Here is a 15,569-nt window from a genome sequence, read left to right on the forward strand (position 1 = left end):
TGCTGGGTATTTTCTCCTATTAAGGAAACATTTAGTATTATTTGTCCTTTAATCATATTAAGACACCGAAACCATGCAGGAGGTGCAGGTTCCCTCCCCAATGTCACCTCCTGCTGCAGACACTGCACCAGGCCAAGCCCAGGGTCCCCAAATCCAGGGCAAGCACCTGGGCTGGTGTTGATTTTCCTTGGAAAATTCCCTTAAAAATGAATGGAACAAGGGAACATTCCTCATAACCAATGAGGGCAGCAGACTCGTACATTTAATAAAATGCATGAAAATTGTCCAAGAAACAGCAAAACCAAGTGAACTTGAAAATAGAGAAGGAGCAGGATGATTAATTCAAGGGTTCAACACATTTATTTTTATGAATCAGACCAGATTCAGCTGCTTCAAGGCTCAGATGCTGGGTGCCTGCGTGAGGTATTTGTGATCTAACAATGAATCACAACCACCTTCAGGTGCCACTGCACCTGAAATATTAACTAGCATTAGTTAGACCATCAGAAACTTACTCTGCTCCCAGTTTATACCATTCAGATGATTTCAGGACCTGAAATCATCTAGATTTCAAGAATGAAATCCAGAAGTTTCATTTTCCAGAAATTAAATGGAAAAATTTCAGGTATTTCCTCACTTCCCTTGATCCCTTTCAGGAATGGAATCCAGAAATTTCATTCTCCAGGAATAAAATGGAAAAATTTCAGGAATTTCCTCACTGCCCTTGATCCCTGTCCAGTCCATGAGGAGTAGAGCAATTCCAAGTTTTCCCCATCTACGACTATCCATTCTTTGGAAGGGAATTTCATTAATTTCCCAATTCTGAAGCCCAATTACAGTAATTCTGATGACCCTTGCTCCTTTCCATCAGCACAGGGAGAAGTGGTCAGGGTTGCCCATGAAAATAAAGCGCATTTCTATGGAATTGCACAATGTGAGACCAGCAGGGTGTGTGCAGAGTGTTCCAGTCAGCTGCACCAGCATTCCCAGTTTTCTCTTGGGAGGATTTCAGTGGGTGCTGGTTATTTTGGGGCATTCAGTGACTGCAAAAGGAAAGCCACATTTCCCTTTTTTTTGCTCCAGGACTCTCCTGATGAGACTTGCCAGAAAGCTGAAAAAGGATCCTCTTTCTCTGCTCTGTCACCCCAAGGGAGCCTGAGTTCCCCTCCTTGCTCTTTCCTCTGGCAATGTCATTGCTGCTACATGAAAGCTGCACTCATCAATCACCTGTGTGCATCCCAAATAACGCAGCTGGACAGGGGCAGCCTCCTCACACCTGGGATTTTGCTGTTCTCTCTCCCCACACCTCAGCAAATGCTCTTGTGGCACTGAGAGCTGCAGCTGGCACAGGAGAAAGAGCAGTCCCGCAAGATTCCGTGGAAATAACCCAAAATAACCTTTGTGATTCCTTCAGTGTTATGTTTTTATCACTCTGTGGCAGAGAGCAACATCAGCAGGGTTAGTTCTGAGGACTTTTAGGGCGCAGATAGGGCAGTTTTCACCCCCCACACAATTATTGGCAAAAATCAATGATCACAGCCAGAGGTACCTGGACAGTCACAACAGATTGGTGGATGGGGCAGTAAAAACAAGCACCAATTTCATGCTCATGCATTATCTGTTAATTTGAGGTAAGACAAAAATAAATTTGTGAAATAAATTCAGGGCTGCCAGAGGGGCAGGCTGTGACTGAATCCTGGCTCAGAAACCAAAGTGAGCACAGCGGGTGTGGAAGTGCAGGAGTTCACACTGTCAGCTTTTGTAATTTGGCACAGATACTCTAAGAGAGAAAAAAAAAAAAAAAAAAGAGAAACAACAAACCCCAAACCAAAACATGCAGCTTATTAGCCTAGAAGAAAAATCTTTGCTGTGTTTACACAGTAACCACACACCTGTATCTCCGAAATACGAGACAAGTGATGGGGAAAGGGGAGGGCACCGACAGCTTTATTTTCCTCTACGCCAGGTGCAGCCAGCTCTGTAATATCTCTGCAGCCTCTATCTTGACTCGGTGCCACTGTTGGCCTCCTGTACCTGCTGAACAGCCCCTGCAGGGAGTGACTCCCGAACATGCCCATGCTCCCTGCTCCAGCAGGATCTGCTCTTTGCTGGAGCCCCGGCGGGTGCAGCCAAACCCTGAACCCAGCACAGCACAGCTGCGGCTCCTGCAAGTCACAGAAACACAAAACCACTCGATTTTGCACTGAATTATTCTATGGATTTGTTTTTCTTACGGGACATTCCTAATTTTCTGGTGCTGCCATTTTTTATGAGGTAAAAATTAAGGAAACTTGTCCTGTCACAATAAAACATCAGGGTTGGGGACAGAGCTGAAGAGTGTCCCACCTCTTTAACTCCTCAAAGTACAATTCAGTAAAATCCATTTGCATTAATTACTGCAAATTTGTGTGTCTGGTTTTACTGAATAGGATTGTTTGATATTCCTGGGCAAATGGAGAAGAAAAAGAGGGATATATATGAAAAGAATAAATTAATTTTTTTCACCAGAATAAATTAATTTTTGTCATAAGAACGACAGAGAGAGCTGCTTTGTGCTTGTTGAGACAGCAGACGTGAGTAACAACAAGGCAGCTCCTGCTGCAGTGCTGATATGTTGCAGACATTTTTTATGAAAAATCATTTCTTAGGGTTTTTCCTCCTGAGAAGCTGAGAGGCCTCAGGAACAAAATGTAAACATTGATTATCTGCTGCTGTGGAATGCAACAGGTGCATCTGTGATTGGTCTCGTGTGGTTGTTTCTAATTAATGGCCAATCACAGCCCAGCTGGCTCGGACAGAGAGCCCGAGCCACAAACCTTTGTTATCATTCTTTTCTATTCTATTCTTAGCCAGCCTTCTGATGAAATCCTTTCTTCTATTCTTTTAGTATAGTTTTAATATAATATATATAATAAAATAATAAAAAAAATAAAATATGTTTATATTATATTATATTATATTATATTATATTATATTATATTATATTATATTATATTATATTATATTATATTATATTATATTATATTATATATTTATATATATGATATATGCCGGGCCTGCCTCTGGTGGATCTGTGCCAGCTCTGCTCCATCACCTCCTGTCCCATCCGTGCCATCCCTGAGGGGCTGCCCACGGCCTGCCCTGGCACCAAGGCAGCTCTGCAGTGCCCTGGATTCCCATTCAGATGTGGTTATTTGGAGGTGGGTGTCACATTTGCTGACCTCCAGCGAGCTCCAGTCGGCCTGAGCTGCTGGGGAAGGATGGAAAGGGGCTCAGGGAGCATTTCCAGCTGGATCCTCAGTGTCCTTGGATGGATCCAGTTCCATCCTTGGATGGATCCAGCTTCCTCCTCATCTGCTGCCACTGGGCCTCCCTCTACAGGCAGTAAAGGAGGGAGAATCTCCTCTGCTCTTCCTCTGTTGCTGATATATTTATAGGAACAGTTTTATTGCCTTTTACAGCAGTGGTCAGGTTAAGTTCAAGCTGGACTTTGGCCCTTCTAATTATTGTCAGCTTGGCTGTTGAAACCATCAGTGAATAAATCAGTTTTATTTCTCTGTTGCTTTTGATTTCACTTCTTCTCTTCAGTGTAACATGAAATCACCCAGGATTTACTGGATAAACAGGGTGAAACTGCTTTAAGAAAGTGTATGTTGCCACACAATATCAGAAGAGTGCAAAAGGCACGAATAACACAAAATAACACAATTTATCATGGAATAATGGAGTGTTTGAGGCCAAAACCATTAAAAACCATCACATCCCAACACCCTGCCATGGGCAGGGACACCTTTCACTGGATCAGGTTGCTCAGAGTTTTATAAACTGCTCTGCACAGGTAGCAGTGGGTGGAACTGGACTGGGCTGCTCCAGAGGGATATTAAGGTATTGCACCAGCACAGAGTATTTATATCATTTTTATGTCTTTAATCTGACTGCATGCAACCCCACAGAGCAGAGAAAGTCAAATCTCTGTGCTCAGGAACCCAGATCTTCATTGGGAAAGGGGTATTTAATATTCTTAGGCAGTGATTAACGTGAACTCTGAGTTTATAAATATGATGAGTCTTTAATTTGCACAACAAGCAGAGTAATAAAGATTAGAGGAAAGAACTTGAGAGGGAGGGAGGGAGAGAAATCTCCATATCTAACCTAGGCTGCTAACACACTTTAATTACAATTGGTCTCACAACAAAATCTTTCAGGAGTCAGGATGTTTCAACTTAAGATTTGAAAATAACCAGTACGCCACATGAGTGCAGAGAATTATCCAGCCCATACAACAGCAGAGCACCTGGTTTTCCTTTCAATCTCACCCAGGTTATTTTTTCATCATGAAAGAAGTACCTGCATCTTTGGCAGTTGTAAAAATATCATGCATGGCACCACCTGCCAGACTAATAACAATAATTAGAAATGTAATAAACTGTTCATTGGCAAGGGAACAAATTGTCTTATCCTTTGAAAGTCACACTGGCCCGGGGCAATTCCTCACAGACATTTGCCACTGATGTCACAAGAGCCAGAGTGAAAAGCTCACAGTGCAGAAAAACAACTGAGGAGGGCAACGAGAAAGGGAAAAAAACCACTGACAAAGGCATTTCAGCAGTGTGGAGTAGCTGCAGATTGTTCCCATTTCACTGAATAAACCATTAAAAACTCAGGATTTACAGAGGGCTGACAATGAGGGAGAACTGATCCTGTTCTTCCTAAGGAGCTGCATGGAGAATCACATGAACTCAAAACTATTGTTTTAAGCTGAAACATTTTAAACTGAATTTAGAATGGAAACCTCAGGGTTGCAATTACTTCCTTTTTATCCTCTTTTCATCTTTTGTACACTGATTTTTCATGAAATAATTAGGATCTTTCACAGCATGCTCTGCACTGAATACCTTCTAGAGTGGATTACTCTGACTCTTGTATCTCACACACTTAATTTTAAGTCTGGCAATCTGAGATCAATATTTCATTCTAACTGAAGCTCCTCTAAGTGCTGAAGCAATCTTGGTTTGGCTGCCAGGGAGGAATTAATGGCCTGCTGAGGATTTTTACCTCCCATTATAACAGACAAGATTTCACATTGCCTGTTTTCTAAGAGTGTGTTTAAAAATCATCCTCAGCAATAAAAATGTGGTTTCATATTTACATGACCTCATAATGTCTATGCCCCTTTTTAGCTCTAAAAAACCAATTGTCAGCCTCTAAAATGTAAAAGGCATCCAAAATTCAATGAGTATTAAATATTTGCCTTCCTCACCCATTTTGTGGACTAAACACTGAGCAGGTCCACGCTCACAGAGGACTGAAGAGAGGAAAATCAAGTTATAAACGCTGCCTAAGCACTTCTTTCTGAGGCTTCTGATGATTTCACAGTCCCAGTAAGTCATCTAGGAGGGGCCCATGCCAGGCAGCAGCCTGCTTTTGTTCTTTGCTTTGTACTCAGAAGGGAGGGACATTGCTGAGGTACAGCTCTCTGGGTATTTACGTGATTCACTCCTTCTTTCATTGAATCATTTTCTCATTTTTAAGATAATACCTCTGGGATGATTTCAGTGGCTGAGGAAGCACAGAGTTTTTGTGTTTTCCATTATTGGGAGTGAAGATGAAGGTGGTCCAAGAAAGGTGGGAAAATGGTTTGGACCTGATGGGGAGAACTTGGGAATTCTGATTATTGACCTGATGGCTCCAAAGTCCTGAACAGAGAAGCTCAAAGCCTGAGCACACACAGCTATAACTCCACAACCTTCCTGCTGAACATGCTGCTTATTTCCCTAAACCCAGGCTCTGCTCTAGTCTGGCTCAAATCATTCATCCCAGGCTGTGTTTGCATTAGAATTGGTCAGGAAAACCCAAGCGTGTCCCTGCTTTCCATTGTCCCAGCTCAGCTCTTCCCTGTTCTCCTCTCTGTTTCAAATTCAGTCATGGCTGGTAGGATTTGAGGCAACACCTTGTTTGAATTGTGATATCACCTTGTGATATCACACCCCTGTCAGCTTCCCCTGTCAGCCCTGCAGGTATCACTGTGTTCTCTTCAGAAGCTCCCAAGAAATTCACATTTCAGCCCGGTTAATGTTTGGGTAAGGCTTGGAATGGGATGATCCTTGAGGTCCCTTCCAACCCAAACCATCCTGGGGCTCTGTGATTGGAGAGCTAAATCTGAGTTGTGCTCCTAAACCAGTTTTTCTGCAACACAACCCAGTCCTGCTGATGCATCTGTATTTCTCCCATTGATTATTTGGAAATCTTTGGGGAAGAACATTCCCCCAGATTCTATGGAAGTGGAGAAACACAAAAAGGGTGTGCATGTGTTGGCACTGGCTGCTCATGGAGCACTCAGGAACATCCAAGCACACACTCCAAGAAGGAAAGAAGACAGACCAGTTGTTCTGGTTATTAGACGTGGTTAAGGGGCTAAAAAGAAAAAAAAAAAAAAGAAAAGAAAAGAAAAGAAACACCAAACCAACACACACACACACGTTTCTGCCAAGCCAGTTATAAGAAGATAATCATGTGCTAGCCTAAGCCTCTGGCAGGGGTAAAACACTGTTAGCTGTCTTCTAGCTGGCTAAATATTAATCATCCTGTTTAGAACCAATCATGTCACTAACTGGAGAGAAACTTGGTTAAAGGTTGTGGTGCCAAGAGGGTTTAGGGTTTTATCTCTAGCTGAAGGATTCCCTGATTTCTACAGAAAATATGTGGAGCAAGGCAAAATCCAGAGCAATATTCCTGAATTGATAATTTTTTTGGAAGGGATTTAGGAGGCTCTGCAAGCTGAGGATGTGGAGAGACACTCCAGCAATTCAAACAAATTCTTCTGCTGCTGTAGAGGAGCAGTGTCAGAGCACAGTGTTTCACCTTGGGCTGTGAAGTGCAGTGAATTGCAAACATTTCCATCTGAACCACCAAGCAACATCTTATTCACAAACTAATTCTGCTTCTGAGCCCTGCCACAGCTCCAGAAATGATGCTGTGTGTTCACCACAGAGCATCAGCAAGGAGGAACAGAAAAAAAAAACCAAAATCCAAGAACAAAAAGTTGGGCATTACTGGGGGAAGGTGTGGGTTGTTCAACACCTCTGAAATCACCACTCAGCCTAAAATAAATGGAAAATAAAAAGAGCAGGCAGCAAGCCTTAGAAACAACAGAATGAAGTCATGGATGAGTGATCATTGCCCTGCTCATGCCTGGACACTAAGTGGCCAAACCTGCATGACATATTCGGAGTCAGGAGTGTGACAGGAGTGGGTTGGGAAGACTCATGTGGTTCAAAGGTCTCCCTTGGAGATCCACACACGTTCTTGAAACTCCCACAAGTCCCTCAGGGCCTTAAAACCAGGATTCTGCTCTGAATCTCTGTGCTCTGACCTTCACAAGGTCCTGCTGTGGGTCAGCCCCTCCAATATCAGCAGCACTGCTGGGATTCCATCATTGCCTTGTGACTTTGGCCACATTCCCCTACACCCCTGGCTTTGACATCCATCCCATTCCCAAGCTCTGGGAGCTGGTGGAAGGCAGGATCTCCCCTTTCCTTGCCGTGTCACCAGAACTGCCCCAACAGCCTCGCTCTGTGATGTTGGGAACAGCCAGAAATGCAGGAGCCACCATCAGAGCAAACAAACACAGACAGCCTGCCAAGCTACCACTCATCCAGCAGCTGCAGGCTAGGAAAGCCTGCTCCCTTTCTGTTAACCTCAAAAGAAAAAAAATAAAAATGGGGGAAAAAAATCACAAAAGGATTTTTTTCTGAAGCGCAGCGTCAACAAAAAAAGGGGAAAGTTGGCAGAATGCTGCCAGCTCCTCACTAGCTGTGCTCTGTGAGGAGAGAAGGAGGTTTATCATCTGTTATCTGAGGTCTGAAATTCTGTGTTTCTACAGTGATCAGCTGCAAGGAGGAACAGGAATTCCTCCCTGAGGACAGGAGAAGGATCCAGCTCCAGCTGCCCTGGAACAATGCAGGGTCCTGCTCTGAATATGGAGGGACCAAATAACTCATCACAGGACAAAATAAACCTGTGAGGCCAATCAGAGATTATTACTCCCAATTATTAACCCAATCTCTGTCTCTGTTTAATTAATGATCTCCCTTCTGCACTGAAAGCTGCTCACCAAGAGCAGTCTTGTCAAAAATGCAAAGCAAAGCCCAGTGCTGGTGACACAATGCCTGGCACACGTGTCAGGATCACCTTCCTGAATTTCACCTAGAGCAGAAAGGCACAGAGTCAAGGCTAACAGCACCTTGAGCTCAGCCTCATTTCCAAAATAACCAAATAACACCTTGCAGTGGCTGCCACACTGCTCCCCATGCTGTGCTCTGTGGGCAGCACTAAATCACTGGTCAGGAAATGATATTTCTGTGTGTAATGATGGTCCTTTGTATTTTAATTTAAGATTGAACAATTAGCAAGCTGAAAGTTCTGCAAATGGCAACAAAAGAGCATCTTCTGGGCGTGCCAGATTTGGAGGCTGTAATTCAGATCTCCCTGGTGAATTTTATCCTTCACTGCTCCAGCTCACAGCTCCTCTATAACAATAACAGGAAAAAGATAAATTTTGCCAAAAGAAGAAGGAATGAGAACTAAACTTTATTAAATCCTTGGAATTGTTCAAGTCCAGGTGGGAACAAGTTAGTGGAAGGTGTCCCTGCTCATGGCAAGGGGTGGAACAAATGGTCTTCAAGGTCCCTTCCAGCCCAAAGCATTCTCTGATTTGGTGAAATATTTGGGATGCTGACACTGCAAGCTCAGTTTAACCAATGTGTTTTTCTCCACACATCAAACTGCCAGATAAATGCACTTGTGATTACTTCTGAGGGGCAGAAATGGACTGGGGTGTATGTAGGTTAAACCAAGGTGTGTATTCCCTAGGGATATCTCAGAAGATAAAAAGCAAGTCCTAACTACTATTTAAAGGCAGCCCAGCAGACGAGTAAAGTTACACCCAGGTGTGTCTTCCCTCAGGTGATCCCAAGGGAGAGATGCTGGGCCACTTTTCCTATTTAATGGTGGCAGAATAGCTGGTTAGATTACGTCCTAAATCATTTTCTAAGCTTATCATCCAAATGTTAGGACACAAAAATTGTGAGCCTACAAAGCTATTTATGATAACAAATACTGCTGCCATCACTGCATAATAAAATATAAACAATGTATTAAAAATAAGCAATTATCCCTCTGCTAAATTAAGCAGGAATATTGAATCAAAGGGATTAATTTATGCTTTGGCTGGGAAAAAAGTGAAGTTCATAGGGAGAACTACTGGCTGACAAATTTCCAGATCAACAAGACTGTTCTTGTCAATTATAAATAGCAGGAGGGGTTTATAATGAGGTCAGCAGTGCTTTTCCATGTCAAGGAATTGAGGAATATTTAATGTTAAAATTGATCAAACGCTCTGAGTTGCACACAGGGTGTCATGCACAGCTTTGAGCTCAGCTTTTCCTCTTCCTTTGGAAAGCAGAAAGCACCAGTCCAGGGGAAACTTCTGGAAAACAAGGAGCTCTGCTGGAAGTGGATAGGAACCATTTCCACCTGACATTGTTACTTCAGGCTGCAGACACAGTGAATGGGTTCCACTGACTTGCTTTTTGAATATTTACTTTACAACTTTAATAGCTGTAATTTTAATTTTTCCCCCCTAAAATTAAATATCAGATGAGGGAACAGAATTAAGCAGTTTAGCAGAGCTGCCTGTACAGCAAATCAACAGCTCAGTCTTTCCATAAAAGCCCAGACCAAGGAGAGATATAAAGTTTATCACATTGCAGTAGTCTAGTCTGGATCTGACAAAACCAAGGTTGTTCTGATTTAAACATCTTGATCTCTCCTGTTGTTTGACTTCATCTCCTGAGGAAAAAACTGCTTTAAACAAAACCCTGTAAGGGAAAAAAAATAGTGATTTTAAATGCCACAAAACTGGAAAAGAGAGACCCCAGGAAGCAGTGCTGGGCTGAGCTCCTCACACTCACAAAAGTGGGTGACAGGAAAATGTGCAGCAAATTCTGACACTCTGCTTTCCTCTAGGTATTTCCTCCTGATGCTCATCCCAGGAATGAAGAGATAATGCTCTCCAGTCATTTCACTTTCATTCAGGCTCTTATCTCTGCACTGCAACCAACCTGTGGCTCCAGCTGGAGGGAGGGTGAGCACCACCAGGGTGATGTAAAACCAGCAAATTTAGGGACCAGGAGCTGTAACCAACCAAATGTGACTCCAGCTGGGGAGAACACACACACCAGGGTGATGTAAAAACAGCAATTTTAGGGACCAGCATCTGCACCCAGGCCAGGCTTTGTTTCTGGGCTGTCCCCACACAGAAACCACCTCAGGTTTGTCTGTCCCAGCCATCACAGAGAGAGCTGGAGATTAAAGGTGGTGCAGAATTTGGGGATAATGAAGAGGAGATGAGGGGTGCCATCCCAGCCATCTCAGAGCCTTCCCTGGCAGATTCAGACACACAGCTCTGAGGAACATCAAACGTGGAAGTCCTTGGAAAAGACAAGTCATTACCCAGCGCTATCTTTGGCATCTTCCAGACAGGAAAGAGCACATCCACCAACACTCCATATTGCTGGAAGATCCAGCAGATAAATTGACAAAGTCTTCATTTCTAGTCTCAGAAGTCTCTGATAGATTTAATAAAATCAAACTGGCAAATTCATGATAGGAATTCATGATAGGTGAAAACATGGATTTTCCTCCACCTCTTTTTGTGGCATGTGGGTGCCCTGGCAGAGCTTTTCTATCACAGATCAGTGTAAAATATTCTCAACAGGCATCACAAAAAAAACTTCACAAACAACATGAGCTTAACATGAATTTAAATACATCCTCCAGAGCAGAGAGGGAATTTTTATCAAAGTTTCAATACCTGGTTCAGTATCTGACCATAATCGTGGCAGATAAACATGGGTGTACCTATACAATGACCTGGGGGCCATGGAGATGTTTCTACTGTTTTGTGGAATGATGATAATTATATTTAGCACTCATTCAGGGCTTTTCATCTTCAAAGCACTTTACAAACATTAATTAATCCCCACAACACCCTATGAGGTAGGTGAGTGTTATTACAGTAGGTGTGAGCAGGGGATTGGAGAGGGCGCACAAAGCCAGGCAAGGGCAGCAAACACACATTCCTGCAAATGCACATTTCAGTTCCTGAGATCTGCGCACAAAAACACCTCTCCTCATAAATACATGTACAAAATCAGGCCCACACTAAGCTGTTCCTCTGGTTTTGGGAAGGAATAAAATGTTGGGTGCCCTGGTTTTCTAGTGTTCCCCTGATGCTTTAAACAGCGCAAGATGTTTTGACATTCCAACGTGTTCTTTCCATGCTGAGAGTTCAGGCTCAACAAATGCAAGGAAGGCACCTAATTCTGGGAGCTGGAGGCTTTGGGATCCTCTGGCAAGCTCCATGCCAGGAAAGAGTGTTTTTAATAACCACAGGTGGATAATGGGTTTGCAAAACAGGGTAACAGATGGGTGTTTTAAATCAAAAGGAAAACAGAGAGGTGGAGAGGGAGCTCTCTCTTTCCAGACAGTTAGAGCTCCGTACCTGCCCGACTTCTCTGAGGAATCACCAAGAGAACAAGGCAAAAAAAAAAAATGCAGCTTAGTCATATTTGTATTCTTATTAAATGCAGGACTGCCTGAGGCCAACAAGAGCTGATATCATAATTATTGGCTTGCCCAGCCAGCTGCCTTCTCTCACCTGATGTAAGATCAGATCTTTCCAGCCTTTGGAGCCTCTGAGCTCCACTCTCTCTCTCTCTCTCTGGGCTCTTTGAATGACCTAATCCTGTCCTGGAGCAGCACCACGCCGTTGTGCTTCAGTAGAAAGGTAAGAGGAAACCTCTGAGCAGCTTTTCAGAACTCAGCCGTGAAAGCCAAACAGAAGGGGGAGCAGAGCTCTCCTGCCCGGCTCCTCTATTTAATGTGGAGTCCCTGGGGCTGACTTTGAAGAACTGCAGGGAAGGGAAGGTCAGCACCTCCATCCTGTTCCTCGGCAGCTCCTGTTGGTATTTACCAGCCAGCAGCACACAAGGAGCCAAGGAAATCCAGAAACCCAGGTAAGTCCATGGATCCATTGGTGCTGGGAGAAAGGAAGGTTGGAAAAAGGAAGATTTTTTTCCCTTCCCAAAGGAAAAAAAAAAAAAAAAGTCGATTTTCTCATCTCGGGTGCAGCTCAATCCAATCCTTCTGCTCCATAATTATAAAGAAAGCTGGAAGTGTTTTCATTACCTGAAAGGAAAAAAACAAACAGGGGGAGTTAAACAACAAACCAAGAAAAGTGTTGCTGAAAATGCTGAAAAAACCCCATGTCTCACCAATTCTTGAAAGATTTGTGTCCAACTTTTCCAGTGGTGAATCGAAACCTTGGGAAGTTCTGAGTTTTGGAACCAAGCTTGTTTTTTAATGCTGTTTTAAATCTGGTACTTCTGCCTCGTGTGGTTTGTAGCAGAGGATGAAAACTTTGTTTTGGATTTATTCCCACATGGAAAGGTGGCTGAAGTCACCTCCAGAGAGAAGCCAGGATGTGTTTAGGGCAGGAATGGCTGAATTTGAGCACTGCCAGCAGAAACTGAATTCTTATTTCTTTACATCGCTTTCTTTTCACTTTTTATTTTCAGACTGTTCAAGAAAGGGACTGTTTGTGTTACAAACACAATAATTACCTAAACCTATAAATAACAACCATCTGTCATTCAACTCTTGACCCTCCTGCCTTCCTGGATAGCAGATTAAATCTTGGGGAATTATATTTTATAAATGTTTCAGTTTGGTTTATCAGGATCATATGTTTCTAATTTGAATACTATACGAGATATGTTGAACTGGGTGAGGTGTAGGCTGAAAATGTATTTATTTTGTTAATAATTAATTATGGGCATAAAGGGAAAAACTATTGGATAGATAAAGTATATTTCTGAAGGAGCAAAAGATTGTGAAGTTTTCTGTCAGCCAGATATGATATATGTAGACAAGAAAGAAAATACACCATTAAAGCAGATTGTTTATCCTGGTGAGGGGAGATGGGCGCTGGCAGAAGAAGGGTTAATGTAAATTAAATAATCTGAGCTCCAAATGTAAAAGCAGAGTGTGAGAAAGTCCTGGCTGGTACAGGAGCCCAGAGCCTGGTGTGACACTGCTGAGCTCCTGGGTGTTACTGCAGCACGTGCCAGACACAGGAGTCAGTGCAGCGCTCTGGGGAGTAAATGGAATATCTGTAAAATGCCACTGCAGCACAGGAGCCTGCCAGGAACACAGAAAACATTTGGTTTTATTGACCTGAAAGAGGAAAGTGTAGAGAGAGGGAAGATTCACTTGCATGGACTAAAATCCTTCAGATCCATCCCTGGTCACAACAGGCTCAGGATAATGAGAAAAATACATTTGAAAAAATCAGAAAATGTCCTTTTAATTCTCTGTCCTTTCAGAGCATCTGTGTTGTACAACAGAAGTTAAAAGAAACCCTAATTTTTTAGGATTTTGGGAAACTGAACATTAAGCACAATAACAATATTCTGATATTTTTGGCCACTAAGTTCCAGATATTACACACAAGAAGTGGTGTCGGAACTACTTTCACTCATGAAATCACCCCCATAACCTGATTTCAAAATCAGGCCTCCAAAAAAATCTGAAACAGGAATTTCCAAGCCCCTGCAGAAAATATTGAGAATTGATTCATGTTAGAACCAAACGGATCCTTTGGTTACAGCCTACAGTGACCACCATAGGTTGGGAGGCAGAAGTCCAGCATTAGTCCATGCAAGACATTTTAAAAAGCATAAAATTTCAAATAAACCCAAACAAAATGAAAAAAAAATTAGAACCACTACATGTATTTACCCTTTAAAAAGCAGGGATTCAAAGCACTGAAGTGTCTCATGGAGGATTTTTACAGGTACTGCTTACAAACCAAACAATTACACATGCAAAGCACTCCAGCCTGGCTCCTGCTGCCTGTGCTCCTTGGAAAGTCAGGAAAATTTGGGTGGGATGTGAGGAAAATGTGGTGAAGCAGCAGCTGGGGCTCAGGAAATGGGCAGGAATGTGGATTTTTCAGCCACAGGAAATGTGGATTTTTCCCAGCAGAGAGGATTTGCTGGTGGTGGCCTTGCCCTTTCTTATTCCCCAGCTCAGAGATTTGGGTCAAACACACCTCCCTGCTCTCCTGCACCTCAAAAAATCATTAACTCCAAAGACAAAGAGATTAATTATGGAGATAATGCAGATTAGGAGGGAGCTGCAAATCGCATCCTCCTCTGCTGCCTCTGTGAGCACAGTGTGTGTGTCCTCCCAAGGGATTCTCCATGGTGGCACCCACGGGAGCAGGGTGGGAGCTGCCAGAGCAAAGGGATTTACCCTGAGCAAATCACCACAGCCTGCTCTGGTGGAGGGTTTGAGCTTTAAGGTCCTTCCCCATCCCAAAATTTCCATGGATTTGTGGGTCAGGATAAGAGCTGTGGGGTGATGCTCTCCCACCTGAGCCACTCCGGCATCTCGTGTGCTGATTGGAATATTGGAAACTAAAAGCAAAGTCTTGGCCAGTCCTAATGATACTTTGCCATTTCTGATAGGATTGGGGCAATAGTTTATTCTTCTGCCACATTTTTCAGACATAAATCCAAGTCGTGCCCTCATTAGCACATCCGCTGCTACTTCCCCCAGCTGTCTCCTCACCCCTCATACAAACATCCTGGGTTTTCTGTTGTTTTCTTTAAAATCAGTTAAATCCTTTACACAACATTGCCCATTTTGGGGGGTTTTTCACCCATTTTGTGCATCCAGTCTCCTGGTCACACACGAGATACCAGCAGTGCTTGTTTCCATCATGCCAAAAGAGCTGAGACCCAGAGCTCTGTGCTTGCTGGTTTTTGCAAGAAAATAAACCCTTTTGGGGGGAAAAAAAGTCTCCCTTCCCAGGGGAATATGTGCCACTATAATTCCTTAAAAGAGCCCACACAGAACCATAAAATCACAGGATGGTTTGGATTGGAAGCAACCTTAAAGCTCCTCTTAAAGCAGGGGCACCTTCCACTAGACCAGGCTGCTCCAAACAGCTGTGCTAGAATATATTATTCTTTATTTTATTCAGGATGCAAGGGCTTAGAGCTATCTGGCATGGTTCCTCCTTTTGCATTCTATGAACAAAATAACAACACATCAGGTCATTATGTGTCTTTTTTACCTAAACCCCCTCCATTTTCAAACCAAACCTGCATTCTCTGGGCCCTGCTGACTGGAGGGAGCTGCTAAACATGTGGTTAGCAAAGTGATTCCTGCTGCAGCCTTTACAAATCTCAGCAGCGCCTTTTGAGGCTCAGTAAATACATGCAAAATCATTTAAAAGATGTTTGGATGAGACAGGGCCACTGCAATGCAGAGCATTATTATCTTTCTGTTGGTGAAGTGCTCAGAAATGAATGAAGCATCGAGGGTGAGGTTCCATCAGAGTCATGTAATGAAGTTAAACATGCTGTCATTTTAACCCAATTTGTTTCCCTCTGTACTGCTGCCTCACCAGTTTGTTAGAGGCTCTCAAAGGAGCTCATCCA

This window comes from Zonotrichia leucophrys, chromosome 19, assembly GCF_028769735.1.
Source record: "Zonotrichia leucophrys gambelii isolate GWCS_2022_RI chromosome 19, RI_Zleu_2.0, whole genome shotgun sequence".
Lineage (NCBI taxonomy): Eukaryota > Metazoa > Chordata > Aves > Passeriformes > Passerellidae > Zonotrichia > Zonotrichia leucophrys.